Genomic DNA, 22,415 nt, shown 5'->3' with positions numbered 1-22,415 from the left:
TATCAACTCAGGCTTGGTTAGGATATCCCATGATTTTATTTCTTGTAGAGTTGTAACAGAGTGGTATAGTAGAAAAAGAATGAATCCTAGCCCAGCCCCCATCTACCCACAGGCAATTGCTGGGCAATATCTTCATCTTCAAAACAAAAGGGAAATAAATGTCCTTTGAAACTCTCTATTTTTGTTTTTGTTTAACTTTATAAACAATTTTAAAACCTTTTATACTTTGCTAAGAATCCTCCACATTTTAATTATCAATTTTATAAATAAATGATTCTCAAAATGGAAGAGAGAGCATATCATAATCAAAAAATGTAGATATTTTTCAAATTCTTATTCTTGCTTCTTCAAACTTCCATAGAATCCATGAAAGTCGTAGGGAAAAGAAAGATTTATATTTTGAGAAAGCCCCCAATAACCTCAAATATTCACATTTCTACCTCTATTATAATTTTAAATACTATCCTAAATCAATAATTTCTCCCAGTTCAAAAGTTGAGGTTCATTTGAATCTCACATTGAATTAATAAATACATTGTTAAGGCATAAGAATGAGATAGCCAAAGTATTCAGAGGTAGAAGGTTAAGTAGTGTTTTACTGGGTACTTTTTAAATTTTTGATATTTAAGTTGTTTGGCATTTTCCTCTAGAGAAAAGTACCAACAAAATTAATTAATAGTTATTACTAATGATGATGATGATAATAGGCATTTACTGATAATAAATGATGAGTATATAATTAATAACTAATGATGATAACAGACATATGCCAAGCAACATATGTTGCACTAAATTCACTACATGGATAGTCTCATTTAATCCTCTCAAAAAAAGTTGAGGTAGATGCTAAAGTGTCCAGATTATACAAATGGAGAATCTTAGACATTGATTTAAAAACTTGCCTAGGCAGAGGTGTAGCTCAATGACAGAATGTTTAGCATACATGAGGCCCTGGGCTCAATCCCCAGCACCATAAAAAATAAAACAAAAAATCGCCCTGAGTTACATAGCTGTAAAGTGACTCAGTTGGGATTTGAACCCAAGGGTGCCTGATTGTCGGGCAGTGTTTCTTAACTAATATTGCTCTTATAAACCCTCATAACATTAATCTGGTAGCTACTGTTTTTTGTATGGCCGATGTACACTGAGTGACATATTCATTAGCTCATGCTACAGCACAATTCCATAAGGAGTTTATCATTTATACCAAGTTGCAATGCAAAGAATTTTGATACATTTGGATTATTTTATGCTTTATGCTTCCTTCATATACTTGCAAATTATGTGCCTTGCTACCTTGTACATATAAATAAATGTCAGCCATCAAAGAAAATGACAAGAGTGCAGTCAATATTGTAGATTGGCCCTCACTATTGAAGGGAGAAGCACATGGGAATGAGTGTATTCCACATACATAAATAAAAAACAACTTTTAAAAGTAAATATTCCCATTGAGGTGTGTTTTGTTGTTGTTGTTGTTGTTTTGTTCTGTTTTGTTTTTATCAGAGCCAGGAAAGAAATAGTAGTTTCTGACTCAGAAATGATGAACCTTAAAATAATTTTTCAATCGCTTTAAAAAGATGAGACTTTTTGCTTTAAAAGGAAAAGATTCTTCTTAAAGAAATAGTAGGACCACTTTCAAAATAATAATTATAATGTTTATATTATTAGGTTTAAATATTTTATTATCTGCTTTTTTATTTAAAAGTAGTTCTGGAGAATCTTATCGATTTTATGGACAATTGTTATTTCAACTCTGCTTGACAGAGATTTCTGGCTAGTCTTGGTTGCCAGACCCAATCTTGGCCCCTGAGGATCACAGATTAAAACTCAGTTCCTGGCCCGGAGGAGTTTCTCCTTAGAAGCCTTTGTTTTGAGACACTTCCCATTAGGGGCAAAGATTTCTCTGTCTATAGTTACCTTGCAAGTCAATTGGCTACATAGCAACTATTTAAACTTAAAAGTCTTTGGAAAGAATTTAACTTTCATTTAGTAGAAGGAGATAATATACGCTCTGTTTTCCTCTAGCTTTGATATATATCTTCCATATTTAGAATTCCTATTAATGTTTTAGGTTTCATTTTGCCAGAAGGAAAACAGGCCCTGTGTTCAAGCAGGTGAAGAACTAGTTATACACTAAGAATTCAAAGGAACTCTTTTCATTATAAAACCTCTGACAAACAGGCCAAGTGAGGGCTGGGTTTTCTAATAGGCACACCAGGATGTGATAGAGATCTTGACATTTATGAAAGACTATTGAACAAAGGGGTATTTAGCAGTAGTGAAGTTATTCAACTGATATTCCAATCAATAGTAAGTAAAACATTAGAAAAATAAAGTAAAAGATGTTTCATTTCAGCAGCGTTATGAAATCTGTAAACTTATAAGTCTAAGAATTTGAAATGTGTTGATATTTAAAGGAAAGTAAGCCAGATCTTTTAAAAATATTTAATTGTATCCACACAGCTTTCTGAGGATAAACAGAACTGACATTTTTCCGAGGTCCTTCTGTGTGGCAGTCTATGAAGAGCACAGAAACTTTATTATGGTTTCATATGTTTGAAAACAGGAAACAAAGACTTAAAGAAGCTAAATTGTCCGAGGTCATACAGTTATTGAGGGACAAAATGGGAATTCAAACCCAGCTCTGTTTGACTCCAAAGACTATGGGTCTTTCCATTATATCACCCTCCATCCTTTTATGGAATGATTTAGTTGCCAACTGGGGATAAAATAAATGGCCTTTTGAAATTCTTTCCATTGCATTGATTCTATTCTCCCTTACTTGATCTTAGTATTGGCCTTAACACTATTTAGCAATTTGTATATACAGAGAGGATGGCTCTGGAAACAATGTATAACTGGATGAGTTTAATGTAAATTTTCAAATTTAAGTTCTCTTTATTCTTACTTGGCCCTAAAATCTCAGTGAGAAGGCATCTCAGGGATCACCTATTACAGGCTGTCCAATGTCTAGTTCAGTCTCTTGGTGTCTGTGTGTCTGTGTCCATGTCTCTCTCCTTGTTCTGTTTTATTTAGAACCACCTTTGTTAGGTAGTTCACTGGAGTGTGAACAACACCGACAAGTCCCCACGATTAAGAAGCTTCTTCCTTATTGCTGCTATTCTCTTCTGCATTTCATAGTTTCCAATTCTATCAGAGCAGGAGAGACAGTAGGCTATAAAGGAGAGAAAAAGCCACACCAAAGACACTCTTACATAACTCATTAAGAACCCCCTGGTGCACAGTTGACATCTAAAGTGGTAATTGGGTACATAAAAGTCGATCGTAGTGCTTTGCCCTTAGTCTGTGGTCTTATTAATGAGTTTAAATGCATTTTTCCCATGTGGCAGAAAGACTGTTAAAGATCTAGAAATACTTTTGGACTCTTCTGAGCAGACAAGAAGACAGATGGCCCTAAGAGTAATAGTTGGCAAGAACATGTTGTTAGTAGCTTGATTTGAAGGTGGTTCTGAGAAGAAGCTTCAGTAATTTCAGTGGGTGTTTGAGAAGGGATTTATTTGGAAAGGGAGAAAGAAAGTGGCTGTAGAGAGAGCCCAAGAAAGATTAAATTATTGAAGGAACCGAGTGGAAAGACCAGGAAGAATAGTGTGAAGCGCACCTTCCCCAGACAAAAATCTACTCACATAGGATTGACAGAGAAGGTATGCAAAGCGCCCATACATGCAGGGTGCTTGATGCCAAAAGCACCCAAACATTTACTTACTTTGCCTCTATTTAGCTCTGTCTCATTTTGTCTTGTGTGTGGCTATTGAATGAAACTCATTAAGAGCAGGGGAGCATGGCTCAGTCATGTTGGAATGGCCTGCACCTTGCTCAGTGTCTTTTGTACAGAGTAGATATCCAAATATGATTGATGGCAAGCACATTTGGTAGAGGTTCTGTACTTGGCAATTGTGTTTGAAGAATAAATGAGGCTAGTGAGACCAAAGAGGCCAAAGTGTGTCCTGTTCCAAAAAGCAAGCTCTGGGGGAAGAAAACAGAGCCATCCAGAATTGTTTTCATACTCGCAGAAATTCCAAAATAAAATTAGAGGACACCAAAAAATGAAAGAAGATAGCCATTTTCCATCTTTTGTTACAAACCAAACCCTGATTTGAGGAGTTCTTTGCATAACCTGTTTCCCCAGGCCTCACCAACCTGAGATTTCAAAGGCTATAAAACTGGACTCCATGAGAAATTCAGTTGCCTTTGATTCTTTTCCTAATTATTCTGGGCAAACCAAAAGTCATTTCATTTATACTCATGTCTTGGCTACCATCTACCAAGAGGCCCTTTCCTTCTTTCTTGCTTAGCAGCTAATGGTTGCCAAGAAGCAAACAAGAGGCTCTGAGAAAGTCCTACAGTCATGCACTCCCATTCTAAGAGCAAGTCCATGTCCTTTATCTTCCTACCTGCACTACAGAAGTGAATGACCTCTCAGCCTGGAGTTCTACCCTATGGCTCACGGCACTCCGGTGTCTTGATGGAAGACCCCGCTGGATTATAAATTCAGAGAGATGTGTATTAGAATCCTGGGTCTGCCATTGTTTTCAGATGTGTGTCCACAGGTAAGTTACATGTGCCCTCTAAACTTCAGCTTCCTCATCTATAAGATAGAGAAAATAATGACTGTATGTTAGGCCCATTGGCACGATTGAATCAGATACTTAATGCTGAAAGTTTAGTGATTAGGAAGGGCTCAGGAAGTTAATTATTATTATTAATATCTGTTGCCTAGGCTACAAAAAAATGTTTCTTCGTGCTTTCAGTGTCTAAAGATATTTTTATGAAAATAGCTCTTGAAAATTTTTATTCACAGTCCTCAGTACCAAAAGGATTGAATGGGAAGTGAATGATCACATTCTTCCTGAGATGACCCTCTCCTCTAACCCTGTCCCACTGTCTTGAACATCCTCTCTAAATCTCACTGCTTTTAGGAACTAGAGCTCTGAAACTTCAGACAGGGCCAAGCAGAATCTGAGTATGAACACAGCTGAGGTCTCTAATGTTATAAGGAAGGATTTAACAGAGGCTAGATGTTAAATGAAATTTTTTGAAAGATGAGGTAAAAGGGGGGAAATAAAAACAAAAACAAATGAGAGAGAGAGAGAGAGAGAGAGAGAGAGAGAGAGAGAGAGAGAGAGAGAGAATTCAAGTCCCCCAAGAAAGAAGGAAATCCAAGAATACAACACAGAGAATTCTTTCTGGAAGTCAAAGGTTATATTTTAATTTATATTTTCCTTCAGGAAATTAGTACATATGTGCCAAAAAACATGCTTCTATTGAATTCTGAGTAATATTCTCTGAAAAACATTATGGGTTTGGAAAACACTGGCAGAAAAGCTGGGACTTGTTTGACGCCTAGGTTGAAAATGTGCATCGTGATTCATAAGGCACAATTCAATTTTAAATTATCCCCTCTTTTATGCCCTTCAACAAAAGAAAAAAATTAATCTACTTGGTAATGAATGCATAGTCCATTATAGTTATTGTGTTCTTTTGGGGGGAAAAATGACAGCTTTATTCACTCCATGTGGTAAACCAAATTGCTTCAAGTAAAGTGCAAATAAGACAAACACTAAAATTGAATTTTTCCTTCCTCTTGTACCTAGAGGCATATGCTATGGCTGGAATGCATAAGTTAAAATGGCAATAGTAATAATAATAGTGGAAAACTAAATGCAAATATTAAACTCAGACAACTGATTCTAAGGGGCAGCAATTTTCATGCTCCATCTGCTTGAAGAAAATTTCTTGTTAATCAGATCTATACAAAAATGTGGGTGTGGGATTCTATTCTCTGTTGAAGCCATAAAATTTTTTGTACAGTGATGCATTTATCTGTTGAGTCTGCTTTATTTGTTATTTTTTAATTTGCAAAGGCACCCCCCCACAGGAAGTTTGCTAACTAAAGCCCCTAGGAAATTGGCCAAATGAATGCAGCTACTAGGTACAATAACAAATACCAATGATGAAATAAATCAACATGAAATATTTAAATTAGAAAATCTGACTTTTAAATTTAGGTGTCAACCAGAGACTATTCCTTATCACTACGCAGAAAAAGCCTAGGGAATATATTCATGGAAGACTTAAATAAAGCCAGCCCACCAGATTTCAATAACTTTCTTAAAATGTCCTTCTCCAAAGGATACTGTACATGTTTAAATAATAGAAAAATTCTCATGGGACTTTCTCTTCATAGATCTTGAAAATGGTCTATTAAGACTAGTTCTATTTTATTTACATTGCCTGTGTATTAAAAGACTTAAGATCATATGATTGGTGAAATATGTGATGTGTTAGAAAGCAAAAGAGTTAAGTTTTTCATTATTTTCTATTGTTATTTCTATTTATTTTAAATTAGTGATAGAGATTATAGGCTTTGGATTTAGATGGACTCCAAGTCCAGTTTTGCCAGGTACTAGCTTTATGACCATGAGCAAGATACTTAGTCTCTACACCTTGCTAACCTGTTCTGTAAGATGAATGCAAGAACTCTTTAATCACTGGCCGTGACAATAAACTCAACTTTAGCAAAGTAACCCAAAGTAAATAGTGTATAAATGGTAGCTATCAACACTATTATTAAGCAGATTAATTTAAGATTATAAATTCAGTTATTTCAGGGAAAAATAGATTGACTTAACTCTGATTATAATCCAATAGATACAAGCCTAAATAGAGTAGTTATTGTTTGTTAAGAAACACACACACACACACACACACACACACACACACACAAGCACCTTTGTTAAGAGTGATTCTTTTAGTACATGGCTGTGACTGACATGCACTTAATGCAATTTGTATTATAATAATAAAAGCAATGAAACTGATGCAAGGACAAGAGACCTCAAGCAGAGAGCCTTGCCCAGCTCATTCTAAATAACTTTAAGCCACCACAGATAAGCACGCTTATCACAAACTTAGATGAAAGAAAAAGCCAAAAAAATGACCACTTTGTGCCCTCTACATATCAGGCACTCTGCTAAGCAGTTCACATACAGGATAGCCCTATTATATAGGTATTATTCCTATTTTAGAAATGAAATAACTAAGGCTTAGAGACAATAAAAATCTTCACCCAAGTCTCTCCTCTGTAATGGTGGAATGGTAGTTTAATCTGGGTTTATATCCTCTTACATGGGTTTGTTTTAGGAATTGAATCCAGGGATGCTTAACCACTGAGCCACACACCGAGCTCTTTTTATATTTTTATTTAGAGACAGGGTGTCATTGAGTTGCTTAGAGCCTCACTCAGTCGCTGAGGATGGCGTTGAACTCATCATTCTCCTGCCTCACTCTCCTGAGCTGCTGGGATTATAGGCATGTACCACCACACACCTGGCTGGGCTTATATTCCTTACTAGGTGATATTTTGCTTTTCTAAACAGACATCAGGGCCTACTCTGAAAGGGATGTCTAGAGGGCGGGAGAGAGTCACTTACATTTAAGTGAGATAACTCCACTCAAAGCAAGAGAGAGGTACAGGAGATACACTCCCTTCAGGGACAACGAGTGTGCCTAGGGGAGACGGGTGTGGGGTGGCAGGGGGATGATTGTGTGTTGCTCTGACTGCCCCCCAATCGACCCAGATGGGCAGTCTCATGTCTAGTGCTTCAGTAAGAGAGATGGAAGCCACAGCAGCTATTTGGTTCACAGTCTAGGAAAGGTAGGTGAGGGGTGAGTGGAGGCCAAGGCCCTGGAACCACACTGTGGGCTTGACTTCCAGCTCTCCACTGGACATACTGACTGACTTTGGATGAGTTACTGTAACTTGTCTAAGAGTCCAGGTTTTCATCTGGCAAGTGGGAATAAAATACTACCTTTTCTGATGCTAATGGAAATAGTCACTTACCATTGAGAAGGATTCACCAAGTAAATAATCCTACCCAAAGCAAAATTTAATTTTATTTAATCCGATGATTAAATAGTAGATACACAGAAGAAAGCCATGGCATCTAGTTAGTTCTTGATAAATGTTATCTGGTGCTATTCTAAGATTCATCAGATTTTGGCAGTTAACAATTGGACTTTCCTAACTATTGTTTTGTACCCTTGTATTTCCTTGTCGTGGACATTCCCCACTCAGGGATATCAGCAGAGGAGCCAAAAGCCATAGGTCCTCAAGGGCCTCCAGGCAAAGAGAGCACTGATTTCTGAATAGGGCTTCTCCTTTTCCCTCCTCCAAAGCAAGATAGCCCTCCTCCCCGGAGGAGAAGGACCAGGACACAGGAATGACAATGCTGGTGTGCACTGCTCCAAGAGGGGGCAGCATTTTTCTCTTCACCCTCAGCCAGAATCCCCAGGTGAGGAGAAAAGTGGACAGAAAAATCCAGATTATTCTGGAAAATCTGGAAATAGAGTGCTTTCTGCATTCATTCAGATTTGAGAAACAAGCAAGAGCCAGGAGACATGCCTGGGCAAGCCAGGCTATCTTCACAGTGATTTTCCCGGACTCAGTGTGGAACCAGTGATAGTGAAGGGCAGGCAAGACCCAGCCCTGGCTCAGCTTGCAGGAAGCTGTCAGAGAGCTAGGTCTGAAAGGCCTTAGGTCAGGCTTCAAGGAACACACAGCAACTGGGTTCACTGATGACTAAAGACCCCAAAGTAACCGAATGAATCATGTTACAATGGGAGGATCAAAGACTAGGTGCCACCTCCTCTTGCCTCCCCCCCCCCCCACACACATACAACACACACAACACAGAGAAGGTATGTAATGCTCTGGCAATGTACAAGCTGCCTGAGAAGGAGGAGCACAGTTCTAAATTCACTAAACTTCTAACACCACTCCGAATGGGTACTTAAAGTAGAACTTAAGTGGAGTCATAAATCAAGAGAATTACACTGACTTCTCACTTGAGTGAAATGTTGCCTGAGGCAACTGCAGTTTCAGCATTGATGAGAGATGGTGCCCTGAGCAGGCTGCAGCCCGTAGAGTGAGTACAGTGGCAGGGATCAGGGCCATGGTGTTTCTGCTTATATACCCAGAATTTTATTGAATGCTAACTATGTGCTGGGGACTGAGCTGAATTCTTAAATGGGATTATCACATTTTATCATCACAAAAACACTGTGGGGTAAATACAATTATTTTCTCTAATGGGAGAAATAATAAATGGGAGAAATTGGGACTAAAACTTAAGTCCAGGCACCATATTATACAGCCTGTGGGGTTAAGAGCTAGGACATCCTGCCCCACTCGGACAGTTATCAATGGCAGACCTTCTAGCAGGAATAAGAGATCTTGCCAAAGAGGCATGCACAGGAAAGGTGGAAGTGTGGCTTCCTCTGGGGACTAAGATGACTAATTTGCAAGTTGCACTGGGAAGATCCTGAACGATATGGGAGGAATTTGAAAGAGAGCTGGAATGTTTTCTATTTCAGGGGAACCTCAGAAAGACTGGCTGAGGAGGTGGCACCTAGTCTTTGGTCCCCCCACTGTAATGTGTTTCAGTTCCTTTGGGGTCTTTAGTCATCAGTGAACCCAGTTGCTGTGTGTTCCTTGAAGCCCGACCTAAAGGCCTTTCAGACCCAGCTCTCTGACAGCTCTTCTCCTGAAGAGCACCAAATCAGGAAAATAATTAGTTTTCATTACCATTGGGATCTTCTTGTGTCTGGGCTGGTGTGGTTTAGCAAACAGAGACTTGCATCCACATATGTTACAAAGGGTAAATGGATGGTACTTGGAAGGCCTTGCTCGATTGTCTTTCGGCATCTCACATCACCTATTCCAATCTGGTTCTCATTACTTGGTGTTAACCTAACTATTCTCACTGGGTTTTTATATTAGGATATTCTATTGGTCTTTACTATCCTGAAATTCACTAAGGATGTCAACAATGTAGGCTTCCTTCCTCCTGCTTGGCATTCAGGGACTATTTTTTGAGAATCATTAAATCTTTCCTTAGCCATGGAACATATATTCTCATCTAATTCTTGGTAATACATGTGCCATCAATGTTTTTCTCCTTTTTTCTAGAACCCATTACTTGTGTGTAGAATACTTATGAATTTGCCCTCTAAAGCTCTGTCCTTTCTTTTCCTCTCTCTGCTTTAATTTTTCATCTTGTCACTAAGGTTTGTATCACAGAAACCATCCTTGAATTTTTTAACTTCTAGCGTTCTCTTATTTTTTTTTTAATTTTTAGAAATCATTTTTTTAATCTCCAAGAGTTCTTTTTCGTTGCTCTTAATTTCTTTTTCAAATGGTGTCTCTGTGTGTGTGTGTGTGTGTGTGTGTGTGTGTGTGTATGTGTGTTTGCACACGGACGTATGTATTAGGGAGTAGGCACAATATTGCTTTAAATCTCTCTGAAAATTCTAATTGGAGGTTTTGGGGGTTTGTTTCTGTTTTTGTTTTACTTCCCTTCTCCTCCTGAGGTATTGTCAGTTCCTCTGAGATCAGTTTCTGCAGTGTGTTTAGACCAATTTTCTCTTTAAAGATGCTAGTAAATTCTACTAATGACCCTTGGTTTTCCTCTCATATTTAAAACAAATGCCTAAGGCATTCAGGGGGATTTTCTTTACTCTTTTGTTTGAGATCTGTTTCCTGATACATTTCCTCTCCCTCAGGGAAAAGTCTAAGTGGGCTGCAGTCCTGTGTCATCAGGGGGAGCAGTTCACCAGTAGGATTGCTTTAGGATAAATGGGTAAGGAGTAGCAGTTAGGGACTAGTCCACCAAATTCTGGAGGAATATTTTACCTTGAGATTGTCATATACATGGAGAGAGAGAGAGAGAGAGAGAGAGAGAGAGAGAGAGAGAGAGAGAGAGAGAGAGAGAGAGAGAGAGAGGGTATACTAAGTCCTGTCTTAAGCACATGTATAAATTCATGTACTATTCAAAAAATCCTAGAAGTTAGATACAATTAAATCTCCCTTTATATTCACAGAAGTGGAGACACCCAGAGGTTAAATATTTTGCCCAAAGTGACATAGCGAGTAATTGTCAGAAGCAGGCTTTGAACTGAGCATGTTTTTGCTCCATAGTTCATTCTTTTAACCTTTAGGTTATATTGTTAGGCTGATTGCTCTCCAAGAGCAGAGGAGGAAATTTAAGAATGGTCTTCATATATGGAACTTAACTTCCATATTTACAACACGTTTTCTATTTCAGGGGAACCTCAGAAAGACTGGTTGTAAATGTGTGCTCAGGTTGCCGCCTTGAGATAACTTCCAAAATAAATATGTTTCTATGGGTATTTTTTCTGTATTGAAAAGGAACTGTGCTAAAAATTCAAGTTGTACTATTGATTTCCATTTATTATATATATATATATATATATATATGTGTATATATATATATAAATATATATATAATTAGGAAAGATATACATTATCATGTGAACATAGGATTTAAAAGACAAAAATCCAAAACAGATTATTCTGTATGATTTTCACCAGGATTCCAACTAGACATGTAATTGGCTGGAAAAGGGGTATGGTTAAGCTAAAATCAGTTTGAATGTTCTGAGTACTTCAATGAAGCAATTCTTTAGAAGAATCTGATAGTTTACACTTTGGAATTGAGTGAGTGCTTAAGAAATTGTTCTAAAATGGTTTATGAGATGCTTATTCTATGTTTAAAAACATTCAGTATTGAAAGAGTTTATTTTTTTACACAATATTCAATACTTCTATGACTACTGTAAGAACTAAATCACCTAATAAATACATATAAAAGCATAAGGATTGGCACACTGTAGGTGCTTGATCAATATCAGTTTCCTCTAGAATTATAGAATTTCAAACAAAACTGAAGCATTAATGTAGAAACTGAAAACTGGATTTGATATGCAAAGAGAAGGCTGAAGAGAGCTGTAGTTCAGCTACAGAACATGAGCCAAACAAACCAGACTCAAGCCATAGCCTTACTTCTTAATTGCGCATCTTTTTGATTCAGTTTCCTCATCTGCAAAATGGGGATCATGATAATCTCTACAATGGAAATTATTAAGAGGATTAGAGATAATGTGTGTAAATATTTCAATGCATTATGGAACAAACATAAAGTTCTTAGCACATTATATAGCACATAGTGAATATCCAATAAATGTAATATGCTATTACTATAATTATTGTAACTTCCATGCTTCAGGGATATGTTTCATACCCATAAATATTTTGCAAAAGCATGGAGAATAAAGGTAGTAATGTGATTTTTTTACAGCCTATGATGTTTTAAGGAATCATTCTCTCATAAAGTGTTGGATAAGAATTTAGTTTCCGGAATGTTTTTAGATGAAAAGTTTCATATTCAAATAAAATTCAAAAAATATATTATATACCACTCTGCATAATTAGAGTTCTACTGAATTCTATATTTAGAAAAATCTCCTTTATTTTACTTAACTTAGAGTTTCTCCAAACTCCTTGTCCCCTTAATAGCATTTATAATCTATATAGCACCAATGGATTATGGAACATTTTTGGGGAAGCTGTGCTTTGTGTCTTTAGGTTTAAGAATATATAATTTTAATTTATCATAGATGGTGCTTCCAGTGATTCCTAATTATACCTTAACTTCAAGCTTCTAGTTGTCTAAATCATCTAAAATTGTGAGTATAGGAGTTTTTACAAGAAAGTACATATGTTTTAATTATTTCAAGGAAAAACTATGCTGAATACTTTGAGTAAAAATTCAAATAAAAAAATCAAATTAAATTAATTATCTGGCTAGAAGAAAATACTTACTATTAATAGGAACATTGTTGTGAATGTGGTGAGGATGGGATAGGATGGGATAGAACCTCCAAAAATAGGTTCTCAATGAATCACATCGTCTAGTGTTCATTCCCTTCCACATGAAATCTGTGTTGGCCCTGGCCGGGCATTGCTTTAACTAGGAGAATGTGGAAGGTCCACACCCAGGTCCTAAGAAGGTCTGGCAGCTTCTGCATTTGTGCTTTGGGTATCCCTGAGCCACTGTGAAAGATCTGTTAGAAGTCACATTGGTGTAGGAAAGACCCTGATGAGAGACTGAGAAGCCGGTCCAGCTTTCTGAGCATCCCACTCGGATGGGCAGAAGACAGACAGAAGCTTCAGCCTCCTCACCTTCCCCAGCCAAGGCCTAGAACTGTGCCTGAACCCCCTGGACATGGCAGACTGATTGAGTCCTAGGAAGACTGTAGCTCCAAACACATCATGTGGATCAGAAGAGCTGCCCAGCTGAAGCCAGTCAACTCACAGAATCATGATGGATAAATAAAATGGTTGTTGTTTGAAGCCACTAAATCTTGCAATAGTTTGCTACACAGAAATGGGTGACTGAACAAAAGGTTACAGTGGACAAGTATGCAGGAAAGCATCCAGATAGGTTGTTCTTCATTTTAGTTTGCTTCCCAAAAAACTAGTTGGATGCACTTAAAGTTTGTTATATGGTTCCCTTGGGTAATTCTTGCTGATTGAATTAGCAATATCTTAAAAGGGCAAAAGGATCACAAAAATAGCTTGTTGAAATACAGCAGAAAAATATCCTCTATAACTATTCATATTCTCTGTTAGAAGTTGTCTTCTTTAGAGACAACTTCTAACATTATCAAAAAATAGATTTTAAACACCAATTTTGCTTTTAACTTTTAAAAATAATAAACAGTAAGTATGTTTACCAAGCAAAAATTTTTCCCTGTATCATTGTCATAGACTTAGGTCAGCTCCTAAAATATCCTTTTCTTGGCCTATGTTGATAACTCTCATTCAACAAGTGACCAAAATGAGAGGTGAAACTATTCTTCGAATGTGGCTTTTTAGAGTGAGAAACTGGAGGAACTGGCAGGAAGATGGACAGAGAACATTGCATCAAGGTGGGAATGTGGCACTCAGGGCTAATGGAAGAGAAATACTTTTAAAAAGTGGGAGAGGATTTGTTTCCTTGTGTGTTTGTTTGATTTTTCTGCTTGCTATGAGTGTAGAAATTTGATGGGAAAGAATGATAGCCAGACAAGAGCTATGGGAAATTGATGGGTAGCGAATGCATGATACCAAACTCTTAATAATTTATTAACAGTGAAAACAAAAACATTTCTCAAGTTGTGCAGGCTGACTTGTGCTTCCTGTGATGGTGACTCTGAGGACATTGTGCCTTTTCCTTTGAGAGTTACTAGAGTTACACATGAAAAGTCATCACAAGAACAATTAATGATATGGAAGATGCCATTTTACATTCAGCCCAGAAAAAGCAATGGCATAAGGTTGTCAACTCATGAAGTTATTGATAATCTATTAGGAAAGCTAAAAAATATATTCAGCTTTTTTTTTTTTTTATCAGAATACCAGTAGAATGTCATGGTAGAATGTCACAGCTAAATGAAAACTAGCATTGAGAGTTTGGCTGTTTCTAAAACTGGAGGGATGATACCCTTTCTGACCCTCAGTTTGTATGAATGAATATGAACTGATTTGCATTTTCTAGGAAGAGAATAAGGATTTTTTTTCCATCTTCTTGGTCTCCCTGGAAGACCTCTTGATGGAGAAAAAGTGAATGTGGCCTTTGAAGGGGCTGGAATGCTTTTCTCCTCTACTGTGGCCACTGGTTTAGACTCTTTGCCCAGTGAGTTATAAGTCGACATTTTAGAAACTAGTTTCATAAAGACCTAACCAAAATATTCAGCCCAAGCAATACCACTTAGGGACCCAAGTAGCAAAATAGAGCCCAATGATGAAGAAGGTGCCACAGTGTTCATACAGTGTCTGAAAAATAGTGAGCACTCAGTAAATGCCCAATGGGTGCATGGGGCGGGGGGAATAAAACCAACCCTGGAAAATTTGGATTGTTGACTTTGGGAGCTGCAAGAAATCATTCCCTTGTCCTGAGTGTTATTGGGCATTATGGGTACCATTAATCCTGCCAGCAGAGTGTTCTTAATTGACACTGGAAACAGGACAAGAGGGATCTGAAAATGAAAAGGAAGGAAAAAAAATCACACCAGAAGAACCAACTTGTTCACAGAACACACGAAATACTTGGGAACTCAAAGGATGCATGTTGGCAGACAGGAGGAAGAACAGTGGAGGGTGGATTTAATTTGTATGTAAAAGCAGTTGGGGACAAGAACATAAAATTCATTTTGTGAGCATTATAATAACTTCGTTTGTATTCCCTGTTTGATGGAGTCTGAAGACATTTGGGGTACATCCGGTGTAATGTGATAAGAAAAAACCTAAATGTTTTCTGTGCTATGGAAGCTAAGAATATCAATCTATGTGGGAAGAAACTTCATGCGTGGTTGCAGGATGGTCTTGCTTTATTATGTCATATAGGTTGTGATATTGGAGAGTTAGTGCTAAAAAAAAAAAAGGTCAGTTTTCATGTTATTGACTTCCAGTTTCAATAGGTGACCTAATTCAAAAGTAAACACCATATGTTTGGAAAAAAAAGTCTCTCTGGGATGGGATAGGAGGACTATCTTCAGTGTGTGGAATAGCTGCTCTAGTGATATAAGCTTCTGATTTATTATCTAGCCTTAAACACTTGTTAGTGCATCCCCATGAATATCTAGGCCAATTTAATTTGAAGCAGAGCCCAGAAGTGTTCTTGCACAATATGCATTTAAGAGGTTTTCTTTGGGCAAAGATAGTGAATTCTGTTGTCAAAGACATTCATTTCTGCCAGGGTTATGTGGCAGTGGCTCCATTTGGCCATCCTTCAGTGCTCTGGAACCAAACCTAAAGCTATTTAAAAGCTAAGACAAAGAAATCAAATTACCTACTCAGGAAAATTAGAAACCCAAATATCCTTATGGTAGCATAGAGAGAAACCACGTTCCCAAAACTGAGAAACACCTAAACCAAAGTTCTTGTAGCAAAGTAAATTCATTTTTGTTTGTATTTTCATATTACATATTGTATAATGAAGTGAATTAAAGTATCAATACAATAAAATCATGTACTGTACCAATGGTAACACTGTCTAGGATTGTGATTCCTCAAAACGTTTCAATGTGTGGACATATAGAAGAGAACTTTGTTTTGCTAGTTTCTCTTTTCACAAATCTATCAGTTTCCTTTGCCACTTCACATTCTTCCTCTTCATTTTGTTTTCCACTTCATATTTTCCCTGTGTCCATCTGAGTTACTGGACACATAGTCCTTTGTGTATCAGAACCACATAACTGAAAAGCAACCATTAAGTTCTTTCGGTGCTTGGACACAAGTCGTATGCTCAGCATGTGGCTGCCAGTGTGTCCTGTCCCTCAGAGATCTCTCTTCTTGCTACCTTTGTTTCTGCAGTATCGTTCTTTTTTGATACAGCTTTCCAAACTGGCTTTATTTTTCCATTTTGATTGTCCAAGTTCCAAGTCTGACAAAGACACCTTCACTATCCTCAAAACTTGAGATGATTTATTTATAGTTGCGATCTAGATGGAAGATAGTCCTTTTCTTGATCCTTATTCTGATGAAATGTTTTTTATGACTGTCTCACACACATAAAAAGGGTTAGCTAGGTAAAGACCTGGAGTATACTTTAATGCACTGCATTTGGGCTTTTGCATATACATATTTTATCTTGAGCTACACCTTGGTTTTTCTTTTCTTTTTCTACTTTCTTCTGATGAGAATGAAGGAAAGACATTGTGGGTTAAAATGCCATTTTTGGAAATTCATTTATAATAGGCATTAAGCGAGCCAAGAAGATGGCATCTTAAAAGATTGTTAATGAGTAATACACACAGTATTTATGATGCCAGTAATGTACAGCAACCAGCCTGCATTAATCAACAGTTAGCACATTAGTGAATTATGTTGATGAATTGTTTGGAAGATTTCCTGAATTTTAATGATCATTTTAAATACCATATGCAATGAAAGTTTTATTCTAATGATGACCCCAATGTCTCAGTTGTAGTCAGGAAAGGATCCTAAGCCTAAACCTAAGAATAAAAAATAGGCATGTGAGGAGAAGGCAGTGTTACAAGGTAGTTAGGCATGAGCTCTGTGGTCGTGGTGATCTGGTTTAAAAACCCAGCTCTGGAATAGGCCTATGGGACTCTGGTAACGTTATTTAATTTCTCTAAGAAATATTATGTCTCTGGGTGTGTCTCTGGTGCATGCCTGTAATCCTAGAAGTTCAGGAGACTAAGGCAGAAGAATCTCAAGTTCAAAGCCAGTCTCAGCAACTTAGGGAAGCCCTAAGCAACTTAGAAGGACCCTGACTCAAAATGAAAAAATAAAAAGATTTGGGGATGTGGGGATGTGCCTCATTGGTTAAGTGCCCCTGGGATCAATTTCTGGTATAATAAAAAAAAAAAAGCCAAAGAAAAAGAAAGATTCTGAGAAGTGATATGTATTAAGTCTTCTAGGGGCTGGGGCTGGGCCTCACACCTGTGAGGTACTGGGTTCGCCATGGAAAAAAATAAGGAATAAATGAAGATGCTATGTCCATCTGCAGCTAAAAAAAAAAAAAAAAAAAAAGATTTCTAAGCGTAGTGCATGGTAAGAACTCATGTGCAATAAATGATAGTGAAACTGGCTGTCCATTAACTTCACTATCTTACTATTTTGGGAAATTCCTTATGCTTTAGGTTTAATAGGGATGTAGAGCCAGTGTGTTACTATGGAACCTTCCACAAAATACCAGATCCTTCCTTTTCCAGCCTCCCATGTGACTAGAATAATCATGTGACCCTAGGTTTAGCCAACCAGTCACTCATACTCTGAATCTGAGTCAGGAGTTACAGTCACAAAGGGGCAGGATAGGACAATGGGTCCTAGCTGGAGTGGCCACTGTGACAGCTCATGAATTCTGTGGGGCAGCCATGCATGAGGCTTCCAGAGTCATCTCTGGCAGGGGAACTGTTAGCTGTGATAAACAGGGTAGGGTGGTGGGGGCAACAGGTCCTCTCTGAACCTGATTTATGGCATGAAATATGGTCCTATCTGTTGCCTGGCTGACCCTGTTCCTGCCAATTTTGAGTCTGGTTCTCCAGCTTTCCTGGTGATTCTACGAGCTAACTGATGCCATTTCAAAAAATTCACTTTCTCCTTAAGTCAGAAAGAATTGGTTTCCATGGCTTAGCTTTAAGAACTCTGATTAGGGTGACTGTTCTGTCAATCTTTCAGCTATGTACTTTTAGTGAATTAGTCTGGAAATATATTCTGGAAGGACTGTTATTTTATCTGAGTCCATAAACCTCATGAGCACAGTAAGCATATTTGCCCTATTCACCCCATATCCTCAGTGCCTAGAAAAATGTCTGGTTGTGTAGTAAATGCTTAGCAAATATTGACAGAAGTGGGTGAATTATGGAAACAGACAGAGCAATTACAATGACGTATTATATTATCCTCTCCCAAGGGGTTACAAACTACATATAAAGCAATCATAATCTGGCACTCCTGCTGCAGAAGTTATAGGATAAAAAAACATAACTGCTTGATACCTTTTTATTCACAAGGATGAGCATTTTATAGAGAGGAAGAGAAGACTATAAGAGGTAGAAATTACAGAGCTTATAATTTAGGTAACATGGAAGTAGGGAAATTGAAATTTCTGTCATAATAACTGGCTCAATAATAAATATGATTTTTTTCTCTCACAGGATAAACAACTGATGCTTTACAGTATACTGTGTTGCTAAGCTATGATATTCAGAAGGTTAGGTATCTTAATTGCATTTACCAATTGCAATATTTTACTGATGACAGGTTTATCAAGGCGTAGCCCACCATAAGCTGAAAAGAATCTGCGTGTCCTCACAATGACTGAATCCCAGCTTTGCATCACAGAACAACATGGGAACTTCAAACTTTGTAACTAAATTAAAGTTGCAGTGCACAGCCAGCTCTCTCTGAACCTGGCTGAAAAAAAGTATAAATCCTCTCTGGAAGAAGGTAACTTTACTTTATGCCTCAAATTGTTTCTACAAATAAGTTTCCAAATATACAAGAAGTAAAAGAACGTTGCAGTAAAGAAACCATAAGCAAGAGTCCATCAAAAAGACCAGAAAATGAAACCCTGAGGGACCCTGGTATTAGAATGATCAAACACAGAATATGAAAAAAAAAAAAAACGATCAATACATTCAAGAAGAAAAAGGAAGGGCATAAAGTTTTAAGGAACAGAAGCTATAACCTGCAATAAGTAAAAAAAAAAATAGAATTCTAGAACTAAAAATAAAATATTTTTAGACAAAAATAAAAATTAAAAACTAAGTGGACAGGTTTAGAAGCAAATTAAACACAGCTGAAGAGAAAAAAAATAAGTTAGAAGAATTTAGTCAGAAAGAAGCATGAAGCCACAAAAGATGGAAAAATGTAGAAAGAAAGTAAGAGACCTAGGATATGTGAACAGATTTAATATATTTTTAACTGGAAGAGAGAAGCTAGAAACTTGGCAGGGGCAATTTAGAGATAATGATTCAAAGTAACCCAGAACTGATGAAAGACATCAATTCACTCTAAGAAGTCGAACATCTCAAGTAGTATTTTAAAAAGAAAAAGAAAAAAAAGAAGCCCAAATTCACATAGTGAATTGTGGAAAAATAAAGCTGAAAAGCAACCAGAAAAAAAGAGAGACAGATTTTCTTTGGAGGAACAACAGCTAGACTAACAGCTGACTTCTCAATAAGAACCATGGAAGTTGGAAGCTAGCAAAATAACTTTAGTGTACTGAAAAGGAAATGGAGTCACGTGTGGCATAGCAACACTTCCGTCAACAAGGGACTGCGTATTTGATACTGCCCCATAAGATCATATTGCCTGGTGATGTCACAGCCATCTTAGTTTGGTAAGTACTCTCTGGTGTTTGTATAATGAGAAAAATCCCATTATGAAGCATTTCTCACAATATGTCCTGGTTGTTAAGTGACGTATTGGTGTAACTACCAACTTGGAACTTTTATCCCTTGAAAATATTCTTCAAGAAAGAAGATGAAACTAAATAAAGATATTTTCAGACAATCAGATACTGAAAGACTATGCCACAAAATAATCTATACGAAAAAAGATTTGGACAGAAGGAAAATTAATTCCTGATGCAAATTTAGAGAGGTGTAAGGAATGAAGGGCAATGAAAGTGATAAATATGTAGATCAATCTAAATGAAAGTTGAACATGTAAAACACTAATAATAATGCCTTGTGGAAATTGCAAGATAGTACATACAGAGAGAATACTATATATTGCATATAAGTGAGAGAGTGAATTAGGTTAAAAACAGAGTTCTAACAGCTTGGTATTATCTAAGAGGAGAGTAAGTAAGCATGAAATTTGACATTTGACTTTGGCAGGTCACAGAAGGATGCTGTAGTTTCTACAATAATTATTTAAGACAAAAAGTATAAAACTGTCAAATTTAGGGGGAAAAATATAATCACAAAAAATTGAAAATCCAGAAATAGGCAAGAAAGAGGAGGAAAAGTAATACAGAATAGTTGGCAAATTTAGAGATTGCATAACTGAAACCAAATTATTATTAATTGCATTAAATGTAAACAGACTAAATGTTCTAGTCAAAAGAAAAAAATCAGAATAGATTTAAAATAGCATAATGCTTAAATATAGGTTACTGCCAAAGACATATCTAAAACATGGACATGTGAAAAAACTGAAAGTAACAAGGTAAAAGTTCTATCATAAAAGCATTAATTAAAGAGAGCTGTTGGACCATTATATAAGATTACTAAAGAAAAGGGGACTCACTTTACAGTAATTAAAAGTTCAATTCACCTAAAATATATGAGAATTTTCTTATTTGTATATAATTAATGCCATTTCAAAAATTAACACAAGTATCAGAAAAGTCAACAAATTCCCAATCATAGTGAGAGATTTGAAATATACCTTTTTATTTCATACATACACACACACACACGTGTGTGTGTGTGTGTGTGTGTGTGTGTGTGTAAAATAAACAAATTAAAATTTGTTAAGTGTAGATTTGAAGACATTATTAACAAACTTAACCTATTGGACATATTTAAACAACTGCTGAACACATAGATGATTGACAAAATTGATTTCATACTTCATATTACAAGATTGAAATGAGTAGAGTTAGTAAAGTTGTGCTGAAGAATCAATAAAAAAATATAAATTTCTTTTATGTTTGGAAATTAAGAAATGCAGTTATAAACAGCCTATAAGTAAAAAGTAAATCATGATAAAAATTAGAAAATATTTTGATCCAAATAATAGAATATTATGCACTAAAATTTGTGGAATGCAGTTAAAGCAGTAATTAATAAAAACCACATAGCCTAAAATGACATTATAGGAAAATAAAAAAGCCCTACAAGAAATGAGTTAACCATCCTTCTCAAGTAATAACAGAATAAAATAAAGAAAGTACGATAAGGGTAAGTAAAATAAGTAGAAAATAAATATATACTAGAAATGACAGTAAAATAAGAAGTTCATTGGTGAGACTGATCAAGAAAAAAAGAGAAAAAAGGATAAGTAGTTGATACTAAGAAGCAAAAATCAATGATTGCTATAGAACATGCATTTGTTTAAAAGCTAATAAGAATATTGTAAATAATATTATGCCAAAAAGTTGAAAATTTAGATGAAATGTACATATTTGTAGAAAAATACAACTTACCAATACTGACACAAGAATAAGTAGAAAGCCTGAGAACTCCTATTTCTATTTGTCTTCGTCCACTTGTGCAGCCATAAAGAATTCTACAGACTTAGTAAATTATGAACAATGGGGATTTATTTCTCACGGTTCTGGAGGCTGAGAAGTTCACAGTCATGGTGACAACAGGCTGCACAGCTGGTGAGGGCTGCTCTTCTGCTTCCAAGATAGCACTTTGTTACTGCATTTTCCAGAGGGGAGGATCATTGTGTTCTCACAAGGTGTAAGAACAAGGAAGTAAACCCACCTTCTCAAGCTCTTTTATGAGGACCCTAATTCCAGTAAGGGGCTTAAGCATCTCTTCACCTCTTAATATCATGACATTGGCGATTAAGTTTCAGCATAGAAATTTTGGAGAACACATTCAGAACATAGCACTAAAATAAATGAAGTTTAAGTTCTAAAATAAATGAGTTTATTCTAGAACAAAGATAATTCCATGTTTAGTCAGATTTACCAATTTTTTTAAAAAAAGACAATAAACAGATATACTTTCTCAGCTGGGTGTAGTGGTGCACACTTGTAATCCCAGTGGCTCAGGAGACTGAGGTAGGAGGATGGCAAGTTTGAGGTCAGCCTCAGCAGCTTAGGAAGGCCCTCTCACAAAATGAAAAATAAAAAGAAATGGGGATATGGTTCAGTGGTTAAGCACTCCTTAATTCAATTTCTGGAATTTATATATATATATATATATATATATATATATATATATATATATATATATATATTTATTTCATATATATATGAAATCTACAAAAATCTCCAAGGAGTCCAAATTGTCCTATAAAACATTACAAAACTGCTATCAGGTCAAGATCAAAGAAAAAA

At 36.5% G+C, this 22,415-nt stretch overlaps 1 long non-coding RNA gene across 1 annotated transcript in view; it reads left to right on the top strand.

The window, feature by feature from the left end:
* LOC120888278 (uncharacterized) overlaps nucleotides 1–19,922 on the top strand; it is a 95,404-nt gene extending 75,482 nt beyond the window's left edge. Inside the window, exon 3 of the long non-coding RNA XR_013440502.1 lies at nucleotides 18,653–19,922. This is a non-coding gene — a long non-coding RNA (uncharacterized LOC120888278). The remainder of the gene's footprint in view (nucleotides 1–18,652) is intronic.
* The last annotated feature ends 2,493 nt before the right edge of the window (nucleotides 19,923–22,415 follow it).

Source organism: Ictidomys tridecemlineatus, chromosome 6 (genome assembly GCF_052094955.1).
Source record: "Ictidomys tridecemlineatus isolate mIctTri1 chromosome 6, mIctTri1.hap1, whole genome shotgun sequence".
Lineage (NCBI taxonomy): Eukaryota > Metazoa > Chordata > Mammalia > Rodentia > Sciuridae > Ictidomys > Ictidomys tridecemlineatus.
Note: the sequence above shows the minus strand (reverse complement) of the source record. Positions and strands in the feature narration are given on the sequence as shown.